General features: G+C 46.4%; 1 protein-coding gene across 2 annotated transcripts in view; it reads right to left on the reverse strand.

Moving 5' to 3' along the window:
- The window catches only part of ATXN1 (ataxin 1), a 1,517,977-nt gene that overhangs the window by 1,158,142 nt on the left and 343,551 nt on the right, over positions 1-16,284 (reverse strand). For both annotated transcript variants that reach the window (XM_069613567.1, XM_069613566.1), the window contains exon 2: positions 9,617-9,715. The gene's annotated coding sequence lies outside the window, so the exon portion shown is untranslated. The remainder of the gene's footprint in view (positions 1-9,616; positions 9,716-16,284) is intronic.

Genomic DNA, 16,284 nt, shown 5'->3' on the forward strand with positions numbered 1-16,284 from the left:
ACTCGCTGGAGCTGGCTCGGCCATGAGGATTCTATGCAATGGTACGAGTGCTTTCTCATGGTGACGAGCCACAGTTAGGGAGAGCGATGGCTCTGAGAGAGCCGACAGTAGCAGATCCGGCTGCCCCTCATCGTTTTCTCAAGGGTTTCCACTGCTGCCTGTAAAATCAACACATTTACTTTGCCTCACCTCCTGACTTTCCCTGCTAGTAATGTTAGGTGGCCACCGAGCTCCCCTGCAACCCCGAGCCTCTCAGCAGCCCTGCCTCCATCCACCTGACGCCTCACAGAGGACTCTGTTGCGGGACAGTACCCAGTGCGTGTGTCCTGGAGAGGCAGCCTGCAATCCCTAAGCCACGGGGTATCGCCTCTGTTGGCCTCAACATTTCCTCCTTGCTGGCAGCCCACCGCCTGCACTGAAAAAAGGGCAGTCCAGTCCAAAGTGTTATGTCACGGCCATTCTGCACAAGTCCGCAAACAATGCCAGCGAAAGACCAACTGATGTTGCAGCAATTTTATCTTCACATCGAAGCACTGTGCCTGCCCGAATCCATGCAAATACCTCAATCTTAAAAAACATTGTCATTTTAGGGTGAGTGTGTGAAAAACAAATGAGCACCAAGCACGGTGTGCATTATATGTGCTTAAAGCAACCCTTTTACAACAGATATATTTATCTGTGGTTATTTTTGGTCCAAAAATGTTGATTGTATACAAAGCAGACTGGAAGCCTCACTTGTGCTATTTGTCCCCTTCCTCTTCCCTATGGGGGCATTTGTAAAGAGTACAATACAAGTGTAACAGAGTTGTGAGAAACCAGAAGGTGTCTCACCCACTAGTCCCTGGAGATCTGTCATCCTGGTGGCAAGGACACAGCCATCGCTTTTGGATCCAGTTCCTGGGCATGGACCAGTGTGGGAGGATCACCTGGGTGAGGGGTCTTCGGGGAGTGGGAGTGGGACACCGGATGGGAAGACGTGGTATCCCCTTCCTTATAACACCTTTACCCCATCCTACCCGTTTAGATATTTCGTAACTCTAGCCCTCGCCCCTTTTACAAGATGAACACTGTCACACTGACAGCAGGCTCTAAGGGAAACCAGACTATCACCCTGCCTGTGTACCTGGCATGTCCCAATACTATGGTCAAGCAAGGTCAGGCAATTATCGACAATCACTCACACCTGACTTTCATTACACTTCCCCACACTGATAAAAGGCGGAGCACGGGAGCACACTCTGAACAGGGCAAAGCACACGAGGAAACAGAAGTTCCAAGATGGCAGTTTAACGAGAGGAGAAAGATGGCAAACAAAATGGGGTCGCAAAGAGGAAAGTTCCCTTGACCTTTTTGACAAGGAACCGTTACTTTCATGAGACTTTGAGAGAAAGCGTAATAGCAGGAAACCAGGCTGAAGAATCTTACATTGTGTGTCGGAGGTACCCGGGGCCCTCCCAGATCAGTAATCAAGGCGGTGAGAATCTCCAGCCATTGTGGTACTGTCCTTGGCTCCCAGAAAAAAGCTGCTTCAGTGAAAGCAACACAGCCGGTGAGTTAGGGAAACTGATACAAGACTGGTTTGTTTTGAAGCCAAGGTGGCAAGCAGCAACATTGTGTTGCGAGCGCTGGATCGAACATTGTTAAAACGCGGGTGATAAGAGATGCAAATGAAGTTAAACTGCTGATCAGTGATTGAACTTTAAAGCAACATAAAATACCTTTGAAAGAGTGGTCCAATACTGTGTGGGTGTTCAATCGAAGGTCTATGTAAGGTAGCCAGCCAAGAAGTGATAAAAGTAAAGTTAGTTCGAGCCCGGCAGAGGGAGAATAATTGAGAGAAAACTAATAAATGTGAATCAAAGTGGTCCTGCAACGGGTCAAGTCAAATCCTGCGCACAGTCGAAAGTCTTCAATTTCGATGAAGTATATACAAGTTTGTAAAAATACATGGACTTAGTCCGAGCCTGACAAGTGAAAAAGTGGGTCTGAGTCCGGCGGAGGGGGGCCCGTAGTGAGTCGACAGTCACCCAAAATGTTGTACATGAGAATCCTGAGGAGAAAGGAACTTTTGAATGTTTGTTTGTCACATCAAGCCCTGTGAAGTAAGAGACTTTGAATGGAAAATGACTTTGACATAGAAGGCCCTCATACTGAGATCTGAACTGCATTCTTGTGCTACAGAAGCCAGAGACTGTGCTAAACTCGAGTGTGCTACCTAGTCCTGTGCTGAAAACGTGGGCAAGGGAGGCCAACGGCTTGAATATCCTGACATATCATTCCTTGATCACTTTTCTGTTTGTATAACATTGCTTCCCACAGTATTTGTATTTAGAAGTAAGGATTGGCAATAGGTTTATTAGTATAGGCCCTTTTGTTTTGACAGACTGGACTAGGACTGCGTTATTATTTGATGGTCGCAGCTCCCATCTTTAGATTTAGGATTAGATAGGCGTTTCTCAAACCCCATTGAAGTTTAATAAACAACCTTATTTATTTTATTGATTTATTTATTGGTCACTTGTAAGGTGCTTACACAATTAGCAAAACTGTTTCAAAGCGCTCACAGCACAGTCAGGATGGGGACAGGGGGAGATAGACAAAGAATTACAGCAGTAATAAATAGTTAAAATTAAAAGTACACAAAAATAATGAAAATAAGTTAAGGGGAGACAAACCTACTCCTTGTGAGTGTTCAGAACGTGCAAGTACAGGGGGAGGGGGGGGTTGGATGGGGGTGGGGATAAGTGCTTGATGCTCAAGGAGAAGTGCTCAGGGTAAGTGCTAATAGGAGAAGAACGTAAATGCAAGCGCCCATGGGTAGGGAGAGCCTAAGTAAGTGCAGCAGAAAGATAGTGGCTGGGATGAGAGCGGGGGGGGGGGGTCAAGGCCCGGAGGACATATAAGGGCCCTGCACATCAGTCACGCAGCTGTAAAACTAGCTGGGAAGAGGAGAAGGAGGAGGAAAAGAGAAAGGCTTTTACAGAATTTAAGGAGGTCATGCTCAAAATGCAGAGGGAGAGGGAGGCTGTTCCACAGGAGGATGCCAGCCGAGGAAAGTGATCACCCTCTCACTCTCTGTTTGGCAAAGGGCTTAACACGTGGTAACTTGCGTCTCTCTTACTGTTTGATACCATGCCTTCCTTACAGTGTGCATCTTTGAAGGGTAACCTGGTTGTATATCAGAAGTGTGAACTGCACATTTATTTCCCTGACATCTTGAAAAATGAGCAAAGTGTTTGACCATTGCTTGTTTTGCAACTTTTTTTGTTGTTTTTAATGGGACGTTACATCTCCATGCCATTTTTCCCCTACTCCTGCCCCCCTCCTTTTACTTACAGCTTTTATTTTTTGTTTTTTCCACGCTTTTACTCCCATACTAACCATAGATATGCATGGTCGGTACGCAAGTCGTTAGAACAGGGTTGGAACATTTGTATTAGCATTTTTGTTTTCTGACTGCAATCCTTCGCTCAGTGGGAGGTGAACAATTCTTATTATGGCCACATTATATACAGGAAGTGATCATTAGAAATGCACATTGCGATGGCTGTTAAATGTAACACCCTCAGCTTAATGTTAGGGGGATCCACCCTTAACTGCTGATTTAGCAAAGCTCCTTCTTTATCTAAATGTGCTCACGTTTCATTGAGAGAAGCGCAGACTGCTGCAAGGCAAAGTCTTTGAAACATAATGAAACGCTGGCAAATTGTCTTCCGTTTAGTTTGTGAGGGGGTTTGAGTCCGGCAGTAGATGGTGGCAGAGAGGAGAGGCACACAAGATGTGGATGGATGGAAGGAAAATAGAGCCACAGAGGAGGCCTGAAGGAGACATCAGCTCAAGCAAGGGATGGGGGATCAATGGTGCTTGGACAGAGATGAGGCAGAGAGAGAGCGAGAGAGAAAAACTGGAGAAATGAAAAGTGGAGAAAGAGGGTGAGTGAGGCATCAAGGGAGGGATGGGAAAGCAAGGGAAGCAAATAGATAATGTGAGGAAGAAGAAACTATGGCAGACGGTGGGTCAGATGTGAAAAGGCACTCAGAAAAATACACAAAGTAACTAAAGAGAATGAAAAAGAAAATGTAGGCAAAAAGTGCGAGATAGATGCCAGACCGAGAGTGAGAAATACAGATCTTGGAGAAAGGGAGGGAGAGGCACAGAAAGGGCGAAAGATGGAGAGGAATCACAGAGATACAGAGCACGAGGGACCGGCAGAGAAAGAGAGAGATGGAGAAATGTGCAGCAGGAGGCGAGAGGGATGCACACAGATATGACGCAGAGCAGGAGGAGCAAAGAGAGAAAGGGAGTGAAAGCACTCGGAAATTGATTGAGTGCATAAAATAAACAGAGATGTGGGCAGAAAGAGTGGTGGGGAAAGTTCAGGAAAAAAAGAAGGTAGAGATGAGACATCCACAGAGGGGGGGGGGCGAGCTAGAAATGTAGCATGCACAGGGAGAGGAATGAAATATGCATAAAGAAAGGGGAGAGTTCTTGAATGCGAAGGGCAGGAAGAGATAGGAGAAGACAAGGGGCATGTAGGAAGACAGAAGGATACAGGCATGGGGCATGAGCAGCACAGAGTGATGGGGAATGTTTATGTGTAATCCCTTGTAACGCGCCTCAGGCCCAAGGGCAATCGGGCGCCCAAATAATAAATCAGAACAGGACATAAACAGGTAAAAGACAGTAAAAACAAAAAACAGCAGCAAGAGATAAAATCACTCAGATCAACCAGAAGATAAAAGAGAAGCCATAAAATCAACAGGATGAGACCAAGGGGACAAGCCGGTAATATCAAGTAAAAAAGAAAGTCTTTAGAGCTTTCTTATGGGATGAATGTGATGGGTCCAGTATTAATGTACTAGGCAACATGTTCCACAAGGAGCAAGGAAATTAAAAGAACACCTCCTGCCCTCTCCAGTTTGGACCGTGGCACCTCTAACAGGGTACCCTCGCTAGATTTCAAATATTGTGTGTGTTGCATCTCCCGGACCCTCCACTTGAGATAGGTAGGACATCTGCCATAGATACATTTGTGTGTGATAGATTGTATTCTAAAATGCAAGCGCTCTCTCACCGGCAGCCACTGTAGTGCCCTCTGAGCTGGTGTAATGTGCTCTCTTCTGCCGATGTTGAATACTATTCTAAATGCACTATTTTGGAGCACTTGAAGCTTCGCCACTTATTTCTGTGCAGTGGCAAAAAGGAGGCTACTGCAGTAGTCAATTTTGGCACCCAATAATGGCCCAGGCAAGAGTGGCCCAATTCTCATTCGAAAGAAAAGGTTTAATGAGACGGAGTAGCTTCAGATAGTAAGCTGATGACGAAATGACAGCACTGACTTGGTCCTTCATAGACAGTGGGGAATCAAGATCTACACCAATGGTTTTAACCTTGGAAAGAACTGGAATGCAACAATCAGCAATAGTGAAGTGTTTGTACAAATCCGTGAGCTTAGACAGTCTTTGCTGGGTACCGACTAAGAGGAGCTCTGTTTCTGCATCATTCAAAGCTATAAAACGATAAGCCATCCGGCTCTAAATCAGGTGAAAGACATCATTTACTCTCGCAACATCAGTAGTGTAATCACCAGTGATCTGTTCAAAATGTGTGTCATCAGTGTAATTAGTATATAAAATGTCCTGGGCATCTAAAATCTCAAAGGTTTCATAAAACGGTTAAATGAGCGGGTGACAGGAAAGAACCCTAGGGTGCTCCACAAAGGAGCTCAACAGTTGGTGCCTTTATGAAAAACTCTGGCGAATCTGCCCGATAAAAATTATAAAACCCAATCAGCCGTCTTTTCAGATAAAACAGCGGTAGAATGGATTCTTTTATATATAATATTGAAATGTACAAGGTCAAATGCCACTGATAAATCCAAAAGAATGAGCAAGGACATCTTGCCATTATCCATAAATTGAGTTATAGTTGCTTTCAAATCTAAAAGTGCGGATTCAGTGCCATGATAGGCTCCAAATCCCGATTGTCTTCAGCCAAGCAATTTGTGCTCTTCCAAGTGATCTTGTAAACTGTAAGTATGCAAGACGATCCAATATTTTTATTAAAAAAGGAACACTTGTAATCAGTCTATAATTCGGGAAAGTGTTAGGTACTAATATATTTTTTTTAACAGAGCTGGAATCCACGCTTGTATGGGACATGTAGGTACTGGTGCTGACCGAAACGAAGCATTCACAAAATTGTCAATCAGCGGTGCAACCGCAGCCACACAATCCTTTATAATCTTGGATGGACATGGGTCTCCTGGACAATGCGTAGGTTTTAATGACTGGATCCCTGTCTAAACCTCCAATACGGTCACTTCCCTAAAACCAAAAATGGAAACTGTGGACCCAACAGATGGCAAAGAGTCTGGAGGTGGTGGTAAACGAATAATCTTCTTGGTAATATCGGATTTGAGTTTGGAGACTTTTTTAAAGAGGTCTTGCTGGATATTAAAACACCCATCTTGTTCCTTAATTACAGATTCTGGGGTCTTACCATCAGGTTTCTCACGCTCTCTCAAAATCAAGAACAGTTCTTTAGAGATGGAAGCAGCCTGACTAATACGATTATTCAAAAACTGTTTTTTGGCTAGAGCAAGAGAGCTCTTATACAGCCTAACAGTTAAATTATAAGATTATTTGGCAATACTAGATAATGATTTTTGCCAAAGTCGATAAGCTTTATTTCTTTGTGCCAGCAGGGAACGCAGTTCTTGGATATACCAGGTTTGCAATGTCCTTTCCGCCACAATAAATGTATACATCCTCTCAGGTGCAACAGAATCAAGGACAGAAGATAAGGTTTAAGAGTGGTAGGCATGATTCTGTGTAAACTGCACTTGGTCACCATCTCATAATGGGGATAAACTCGTGTTGTGAAACCTAAAGTACCAAGCAAAAATAAAACAATAAAATGGTCCGATGAAGGACAGGCTAAGATCTCAAGATCCTCAACTGGGACACCATGAGTGCATAACCAGTCCAAGATAAGGCCATTCCCATGGGTAGGCTTTGAAATAGCATGAATAAAACCAAGATTTAAGAGTGCCGGATTCATAGATGCCGCCCTACAGTCCTGAGGCTCATGCAGTCACAGATTAAAATCTCAGAAAATGAGATTTTAACAAAATAATCTAATAAGGATAACAATTTCAAACAGGGCAGTGAGACGAGGCGGCTTATATAATAAAATGAAACTCTAGGCCATATTACTGTTAACTCGGGGCTTAACAATAAATCAGTACCGTCTGGAGCGTCCACATCCAATTGATGAAAATGCAAGGATTTACGCGAGAACATAGCGACCCCTCCTCCTACACTAGAGGTTCTATCACTATTAAAAACATAGTAGCCAACTGGCACAGCTAGTGCCAGCTCAGGCACTTGCGTAGAAAAGAGCCACGTTTCTGACAAAAAAGCAATATCAATATCATTGCCTTGAATAAAATCAACAAGCTCTATCTATACACACAAGGCAGGGAAGATAAAGGTGGGGGCGAAATGTGGTGCATGCAAAGACAGAGATGAGATACAGGCAGAGACATATCGGTTTTTAAGAGAGACAATAATGGAGAGATGGGGCATACAGAGAGGGAGGTGGTGACTGGTATCCCACATTCCAACCAATAAGGAACATTTGGCAAGTGCGTTGTCCATGTACTGCTTACTGTAAGTATTTATATAGTGGCAAACTAAGGGAGGAATCTCTCAACTCCCCGAGTAGATTTTGTTCACACCTTTTAAGATGTAAAAACTGAATTTCTTTAACGTTGTCAGAATGGCATTTCTCGTCATTAAAGTCCCTTGGAAAATCTTTGGGTAACTCACTTAATTGCCCAGAATGCAATGCCAAAGCTCTCCAGATCTGATTCAATTGATTGAATGTGTTGATACTTTCAATACTGTTCCGGGTATGCCCCACCAGGGCTCTGGCTGTCTCACAATGGGACATATTGGTATGTTCACTACATTTCCCAGAATGCAGAGTCAAGTTTTTTCTTATTGTGTCTTTTAGGACTTCCTGTCATATCTCTTACAGAACTCTCCGGGATGACTCCTTCCTTGAGTGAAGCTCTCTCCCGGGTCTCCTGCGAACTCCCAAGCACCGCCTCCAGCCCTCAGAATCTCTCCCTGATCCTTGGTTCTTTTGTACGGTCGTCCTCATGGGTACATGCACTTCACAACATTCTCTGCACTTGTGTGCGTCGCATTGGCTGACAATTCGACTTAGAAAGACCGCTCAGTGCAGTCTTTCTGAATTGATCTTTTATTTAATAATTTTTATTTCACTTATACTTCATGTGCTTTGCAATCTGAAGTAAACTACACTAAGAATAGGCACGTATGGCTGGCTGACATACCCCGGAGAAGACGCGGAGGGGAGGCGAGAGTTGGCATGCTGCAGCATTCTGGGACCTTCTGTGCTCTCTCCCCACCTATCGTGTGACACGGGTGCGGTGCAGTGCGTTGTGGTGCAAATTTCTTGGAAACGGTGCATTCCAGGGCCTTGAAACATGGCTTTCTAAGTTTTGTTCCTGCCTCAAGATGATTAAAATGAGCTTCGGCCCGGTTTTTCTACGACCAAATTGATTCTTCACCAATTTCAGGTAACCGTCTCATGAGTGGAAGGGCTGAAATCTGGGGAAAGGGGCGGGGCGTCCAATTATCATTTAACCAGTAATGTCCGCAGGGTTCTAACAGATAACTATGCAAAACTTGGTGCAGGTTGGTGGAACGTTGTGGAATTGTCTAAGGAACAAACTAACAGATTTTAGGCTTTATACATACAGAGAAATTGAGCTAATCTATGCAAAATAAGTACCACAATGCAAAGGTCCAAGAAAATCTGCACTGCCTGGACAGCTTACTCGTGACATTGGACACCAAATTGTCCCTAGTAGTTGCACGGCAAGGTGCAGAGCACAATTAAAACGATGGGGCATGCAGCGGGCGCATTTATTTGATTTGTAACGGACATTATGTGACGATCACTCCACAGCGCCTAGAGATGTAAACCCGAGACTTGCTGTGCCCCGTTTCAGGTGTGAGTGTGCATGTGTTTCTCTGCATTCTGCTACTCACAGTTTGGCCTTTCCATAATAAACGCAAAGCTGTAAGTGACAGAAAGCAGGAGGGGTGCCGAATGCACCTGGTACACAGGGAAATCTTAAGATGTCTGCGTGCTCTGCTGTGGGTTGGTTGCATTATCAATACAAATTGCTTATTCTTTTCATTATCTGAAACAGGCAAGTAGCATGTTTTGCATTATGTGAGCAAAATGTGCGCTGTCGCAAAAGAAATGGATTTGTCAAATAAGAGGGTAGCCTTGTACATGTTTGAAATTATTTGGTTTTTGGCATTTTATTTCACAAACCAATGGTGTGCTCTCCCTATGAAATGCCTATGGTCCCTCGTAGTTCCCAATCCCAACACTGGCACTTTTGGGGCCCAAATCACATTTTGGCATTGAAGGGTGTCTGAAGATGACTTTAGTCCCACCATTTCCAATTAATTACTGACTGCTTGGCAGCCCTTGCCTGACAAAAGGGTGGACACGTTGCAGTACATGTATGCATAGTATGTTCACAGTGAAACGCCACCGCACAACTTACTGAACACTGCTGCCGGGACTCATGAGTTGCTTGCTTGCTTTTTCACAGTTTCAAGGGCGTCGTGCCAAGCTTCACAGCGCTGCTTTTCTTAAACTTTGGCTGAAAAAAGAAGAGGGGAGATCTTAATGTCATCTGCAATCGACGCACTCGGTGTATTTAGCAATTTTCCTACTTGGCTGCACAGTATTTAAGATCAGTAAAGCGGCGCTTACGCTTTGGCCAGTCAGAATGGGCGCCGTATTGCTTGGTGAAATGCTGTTTTCATTTTTGAAGCGTGTGCGCGACCAGCTACCCATTAGTCAACACAGTGCGCTAGACTATTCGATTACATCATAGGACGCGACAGGCCCCTGACTGGTGCCCAAGGCCCAGGCTCGCGCGCAGAGGACGGATAGGGAAATAAATGCACCACGGCGGAACAGGTTCAACCAAACACACCGGATCTTCTGCAGCTGAGATAATCAGAGGCGACTGCCGTTTGGGAACCGTCACGTCGCTGCTCCTTAGTGCAGATTACCGGCAAACTCGGCATTTGCATAATGCTGGTGGTACACGAATGGCCCAAATCCCAGCAGATTTACGAGGCGTGTAAATGGAGTAATTTTGCTGAAAATGTTGGGGATACGTGACATTTAAAGGAAAGGGGATCTTCTAAATGAGGGGGACAAAATGCTGTGCCAAGAAAGTTGGGAATGGGGGGGACAAACACCCTTGTCGCTGGCCTATCTTTGCCGATTTCACGCAGCATTCAAGCATTTACCCTACACCGCTCAGCCCGGCGGCATCAGGGGTGGATTGGTCTATAGGGAACTCTGGAGATTTCCCGGCAGGCCTCTGCCCCCTGGGCCTCTTTTCTGTGGTATTTCCAAATGTTCCCATAGGAAAAGGGTTGGGCCTGCTGAAAATGTGTAAGATGGGGCCACTTTCCCAAAACAAATTCCAGGGCCTCTTTTGATTCCCAGTCCACCCCAGGGCAGCAGGCAGGTTTGCAACTTGCAGCGCAAGGCTATGCCGGCCGGTTTAAAATTAATCTGGCCGCCGTCTCCGATAAGGAGAGTACAGCATGCACCTTTTTATCTTGTGTAACCTTCAGATTAAAATACACCTGCGGCAATTATCACAGTTCATAATGGAGCCCATCAGGGCGAGTCAACTTTGGCTTGCGAACTCTCGCAGACACACGGCCAATTGGAAAATGCATGCAGCCTTCCTACATGTGTTCCATCGACACTTTCGACGTTCAGCCATTTTGACAATGTAGTTCAAGGGTCTGTCTGCAGCCTCTCCAGATGATTTAGACTAAAACATGGGCTGTGAGAAAAGGAAACCCATTTATAGCCCGAACTTAGTTAGAAACTGGCCGAAAACTAGCCCAATCACATACTTCTGCATGGGCCTACATTATTTGCTCAAAATATATTTTGCGTGCCCCCTTCTCCTCAACTGCCCCATACCATTTGCCCCAACCTCCCTCCTTGTCCCCCACTGCCCTGCCCCCTTTACCCCCAATGGCCCTCATCTCCCCCAACAGCCCGCTTCTAACCCACTGGTCCCCTTCCCCGCAACTCCCTGCCCCATTCCCATAACTGTACGACCTCTGCCCCTTCACTCCAATTGTCCCCATTAACCCCTTCTCCCCAACTGCCCCAATCCCTTCTCTCCAATCTGCCCCTGACACCCTTCTCCCTACCTGACTATTCCCTTCTCCAAAATCCCTTTTATCCCCCAAACTACCCCTGCCCCCATTTCTCCAACTGCCCCTTCTACCCCACCTCCTCCCTTCTCCTCCACCCATTTCCCCCACCTGCCTCCATTCTTGCCAACTGCGCCCATCCCCTTCTCCCCCAACTGTCTCGGCACTTCTCACAGACCTGCCTAGTCTCCGAGTTCAGCCGGAAGACTTCGGATTTCCAGGCTGTTCTCCAGGTCTATGGGGAAGAGCGTGGAGTCTCCGGGATTTCCGGGAGTGCCAGCCCCGGGGTCTTGGTTGGATGTTGGCAGTGTATCGGATGACGTGGATGCCAGGATTTTCTTTTTTTAATGTCTGCCTTCTCGCCCAAATGCCCCTCTTCTCCCCGAACTGCTCGCTCCCTTCTCCCCTAGCTGTCTCTGCACCCTTCTCCCCAACTGCCCCATTTCCCAAAACTAGCTACCAGCCCCCTTCGCACCTAACTCCCCCCTTCTCCCTGAAGTGCCCTCTTCTCCAACAGCCCCCTTCTCCCCAACTGCTTCCTTCAGTCCACCTGCCACCTTTCCCCCAAACTGCCGTCTTTCCTCAACTGCCCCACTCAACCCAACTGCCCCTTTCACCAACTGCCTCCCTTTTCTTTTTTTTGATTGTGTTTAACCATTTAAGATTTTTACAACTTTTGACGTTCAACTTTCACAGTTTATGTATAGTACTTAAGACACCACTTTCATTTTCTTTTGCGTTTTCTTTTGCAAAGCCCTTGATCTATTACTGGCTATCATTCGCGGAATTTGCCCTTTTCAGTGCTATGTACAGGAGTTCCGCTGCGGCCCTGGGCCATCTGGCTGAGTCACCTGTGATTAGTCGTCTCCATCCAGTTTCTTCATTTAGCACTGACAGGTGGGATATAAGTGGTGCCAAGTACGCCTCTCTTTCCTTGTTCATTTCAGGACAAGACGTAAGGAGGTCTCTTAGCGTTTCTCATTGATCGTGATTTTCACAGAGACGATATGTAGCTATGGGAGATTGAGATCTGATAGCCAGGATTTCCCTGGTATGGAGCAGGTTTCTCCCTTTTCTCCCCTTACCAGTCCTTCTCCCCAACTGCCCCTTTTCCCACCATCTCAACTGTCGCCCTCCTCCCTAACTGCCCCTCCCCTTCCATCTCTACAATATACGAAAAATAATTTAATTTTCAAAGCTTTCCAGTTTAAAATAGCCCAAAATCCCCCGACCAGCACACTCCCGTAATTTCCCACAAAACTGGATCTTGTGTAGCCCAATTGTGCAGGCCCGTGATGCACTCGTTGTGCGCAACCGATCAACCCGCTCCAAATCTGCAGCGTGCACTGCCTGAGTTTGCAAGACCCAAAGCCAATATTTAGCCAAAGCAGAGGTGTAATTGCAACTCTTGCAGACACATGGGCAGCTGTAAAATGTGTGCGACCTTCCTACGTCGGTGATGTTCATCAATACTTTTGACATCTGCCCATTTGTCTGAAGCCTCTAGAAATGTTTTGAACTACGACTTTCATCATCCCCAGCCAGCTCAGCCATATATAAGGGATCTTGGGAGCTGTAGTGCCAAACATCTGGTGGCAAGCAGGTTGCATTCTATGTGCGCAACCGAGTAACCCACTCCAACTCTGCTGTGACTCTGAGCGAGCTGCCAGGAACAGCCTGGGTTTTGCAAAACCCAAAGGCAATATTTAGCCAAAGCAGAGGTGTAATTGCAAACGTATGCAGTACAAACTTGTTGTACAGTTCACAGCATGTACCATTGTAATTATTAACCACTCCAACATCCGGCCCCACTGACCCGGTGGAAATTCCATCTGACCTGATGGAAATCGCTTCTACTACGTTGGTTGACTCCAGTGGTTTCTCAGAACTGGTGGCTGGCATCTAATGCCTCCATCCAGTAGTAACTCGTCAGCTGGGATTTGTCCCCAAATTAAACTTTCATGGTTGGGAATACAAATAAAATAACAGAATAGGCCATTACAGTTGACGAGCCACCGGCTGCCCTGCCTCTAGCTCTGCGTCACACAGCTCAGCCATTTGGGGGTTGCAGCCATTACACGAAATGCTAGCATGTTTGCGCATAAGAGATTAATGTAATTGAACCTCTTTTTAAATGGGGCGAGTGGGAGATGGAAATGATCAAGCGAGGCCTTAATGCTTTTACGCCGCCATTTCCCGCTCTGCCCTAATTTACTGCCCGCCACACGTAAATCACAGGTGGCCGCCACAGAATCTGCACTCCAATGTGCAAAAAGAAGGCGAAAGGCCGATTCTGGCTGTTTTTACTTCTTTTTGCCCTTCGAAGTGCAAATTGCCGAAATTGCACAGAGGTGAACCTTTGGCCCTAAAGTGCAAACGTACTAAGTGCCCTGTCGTGTAAACTACGAGGTCTTACAAAATGGTCTCCTGTGTGTCGTGGAATTAAGAGCCGTGTGAGTGGACCGTTGGGGCATGTTTACCCAAACGCCGTCAACATTATTATGGTGGATTTAAAAAAATGCAAGGAAAGACGATTTGACCATATAATGTGAGAGCAGGAGGGGCCTACTTCAGTCACCAAGTGGCGCATGTCCCAGCACCAGCAAGGGGCCGGCCATGGAAGGCCATCTCCATATCAGAGCCACAGGCGCTATCTGCATGGAGTGCCCTGATTCTGCTAAAATTGTGATTTATTTATATATTTGTTTGTCTTACCCCCGCCTGAAAGTCTCCATAAAATTTTACGGTAATTGAAAAATATATTTAAACATTACTTTACCAAAGGGTATGATGCTATGGTACCTTAAACGGTAACGGGAGGTTTGGCCGCAGTAGATTTCGTCGTGGAAGAATTGGTTGCATTTTTTCAGCCGCATTTTACCAAAAATGTCTGTGGGGGTGGGGGTTAGGGTAATAATAAAAAGGTAGGGGGGATTGGGGTGGGGGCAGCTGGCAGTGCTGGCCTTAGCAGTGGCAGTGCCCCAGGCAGTTTCTGAAAAAACATGTTTTAACTCTGCGCTCTCGCACCTGAGCAGGGAGATAATCACTGGAATAGGGCGCTAAAACTGCCTCGCTCCCGCATCGGAGCAGAGAGGTAATCATCTCAATAGGGTGCTGATGCGAAGTGCTGATGCAAAGCATCAGCACCCTATTGTTATTAGATGTGCCCCGCCGCCGCGGGTGCATTTAATAACAAAAGGGCGCCTGCCACGCCTTCTCCCACTACGCCAGATTGGGGGAGACCTTGAAAGACTCCCCTGAGCTAGCATGGCGGGGGGCTAATGGCACCCTTGGGGGCTATTGCACCCCAACCGGTTGCCCGGTCAGCCCTGCCCTAAGGCCGGCCCCTGGCTGTGGGCGGTCTCCCCCACATACATTTGCAGTAAAATGTCCTTAAAGAAAAAAATTAATTTAGCCAATTCTCCCTCCATGAAATAATTTCGACCAGATCACAGATAACCCTCTTAAAGTTCACATGAAACGCATGAACTTACTGCCGGTTCACGCAGCAGGAGCCGATGCTGCTTCAGTCGTGGGATCACTTTCGGGCTCTGATCCACTGGCGGCAGACCAGGTAGGAGTAAAGCCAGAGTTTGGCCAAACAATCTTCCATTAGTCTCAAAATTTAAGCCCCAATTTTATTAAGGAACGGCAGACATTTCAACATGAAAACATGCATTTCATGGGAACTGTTTAATCATTTTCCCATAATACATGCTGGAAGTTTTTTCTCCTGACACAAGTAAAAAGAATATTTATAAATCATTTAAAACACGTTTTCCGCAATGCTGCCTCTGTGAGAATTCTTATTTGATTATGAGTGGTTGGAATTTTGGTACCACCAACATGGACTTTTCAAAAATTGTCATTCTTATTTTTTTCCAAACTTTATCTTGTTTTTTCAAAATGTCCTCATGTCCTGCCGGCTGGTTTACCTAGAGGCTACCAAAGCAGTGTGATGATGTCATATCATAGTCTAACTGTATCAGCCAGCTGGGCCTGTGAGAGAGCCAGAGGATGGACTCTAGCAATGGCAAGAACACATCTCCCCCTAGTACACACGCCTCTAACGGCCCTGAGGCGCCACTGAAGCCAAAACTAAGCAAGCAAAATACCACTGCCAGGGTCATTTGACAAGTGCTAGGTATTTAGAGAAAAGCAATTTTATGTTAATACCATTCCTAGTGTTGCCCATCTTTAGCATGGATTGTTATGGTATAGGTTACGTTATGTGGTCACATATAGAACAACGACTTGCATTTTCCTAGCCTCTTTTGGTGTAAGGACCTGCAAGAGGATGGTCTTATTAAGGTTGATTGAGATGGTCGCTTAGTAGGAGCAAGGCAGCTGGTGCTGAATTATATGTTGGTGCAGGCAGGGCCGGCCTTAGGGCAGGGCGGGACAGGCGACCGCCGCGGGTGCCATTAGCCCCCCCACGACGCTAGCTCGGGGGAGCCTCCCAAGGGCTCCTCTGAGCTGGCGTAGGTAGTGGGAGAAGGTGCCACAGGCACCCATTTGTTATTAAAGGCGCCTGCGGGAGCGGGGCGCATTTAATAACAATAGGGTGCTGATGCTTTGCATGAGCACTTTGCATCAGCACCCTATTGAGATGATTACCTCCCCGCTCCAACACGGGTGCGAGGCAGTTTTCATTGGAATCGGGTGCTCAGCGCCCTATTCCAGTGATTAATTCCCTGCTCAGAGACCAGAGCGGGAAGTTAAAAAAAAGAAACTGCACACTCCCCCCCCCCGCATTGAGAAGGGGCCTTTGTGGTTGGGGGGGGGGGTTAAGGGCAGAACTGGGAGCAGGCCAGAGGAAACTTGGAGCTGCGTGTGCAGAAGTATCTAGGCGTTTTTGGAGCAGAGGCACAGACAGGATAGGGCCGATGCAGCAAGGCCCACCCAAAATCTGTAAATGCCCACCCAGCAGCACTGTGTGGGCATTTGCATATGTTACTGTCACTGCGGTGGGCCC

This window comes from Ambystoma mexicanum, chromosome 5p, assembly GCF_040938575.1.
Source record: "Ambystoma mexicanum isolate Mex_15411 chromosome 5p, UKY_AmexF1_1, whole genome shotgun sequence".
NCBI lineage: Eukaryota > Metazoa > Chordata > Amphibia > Caudata > Ambystomatidae > Ambystoma > Ambystoma mexicanum.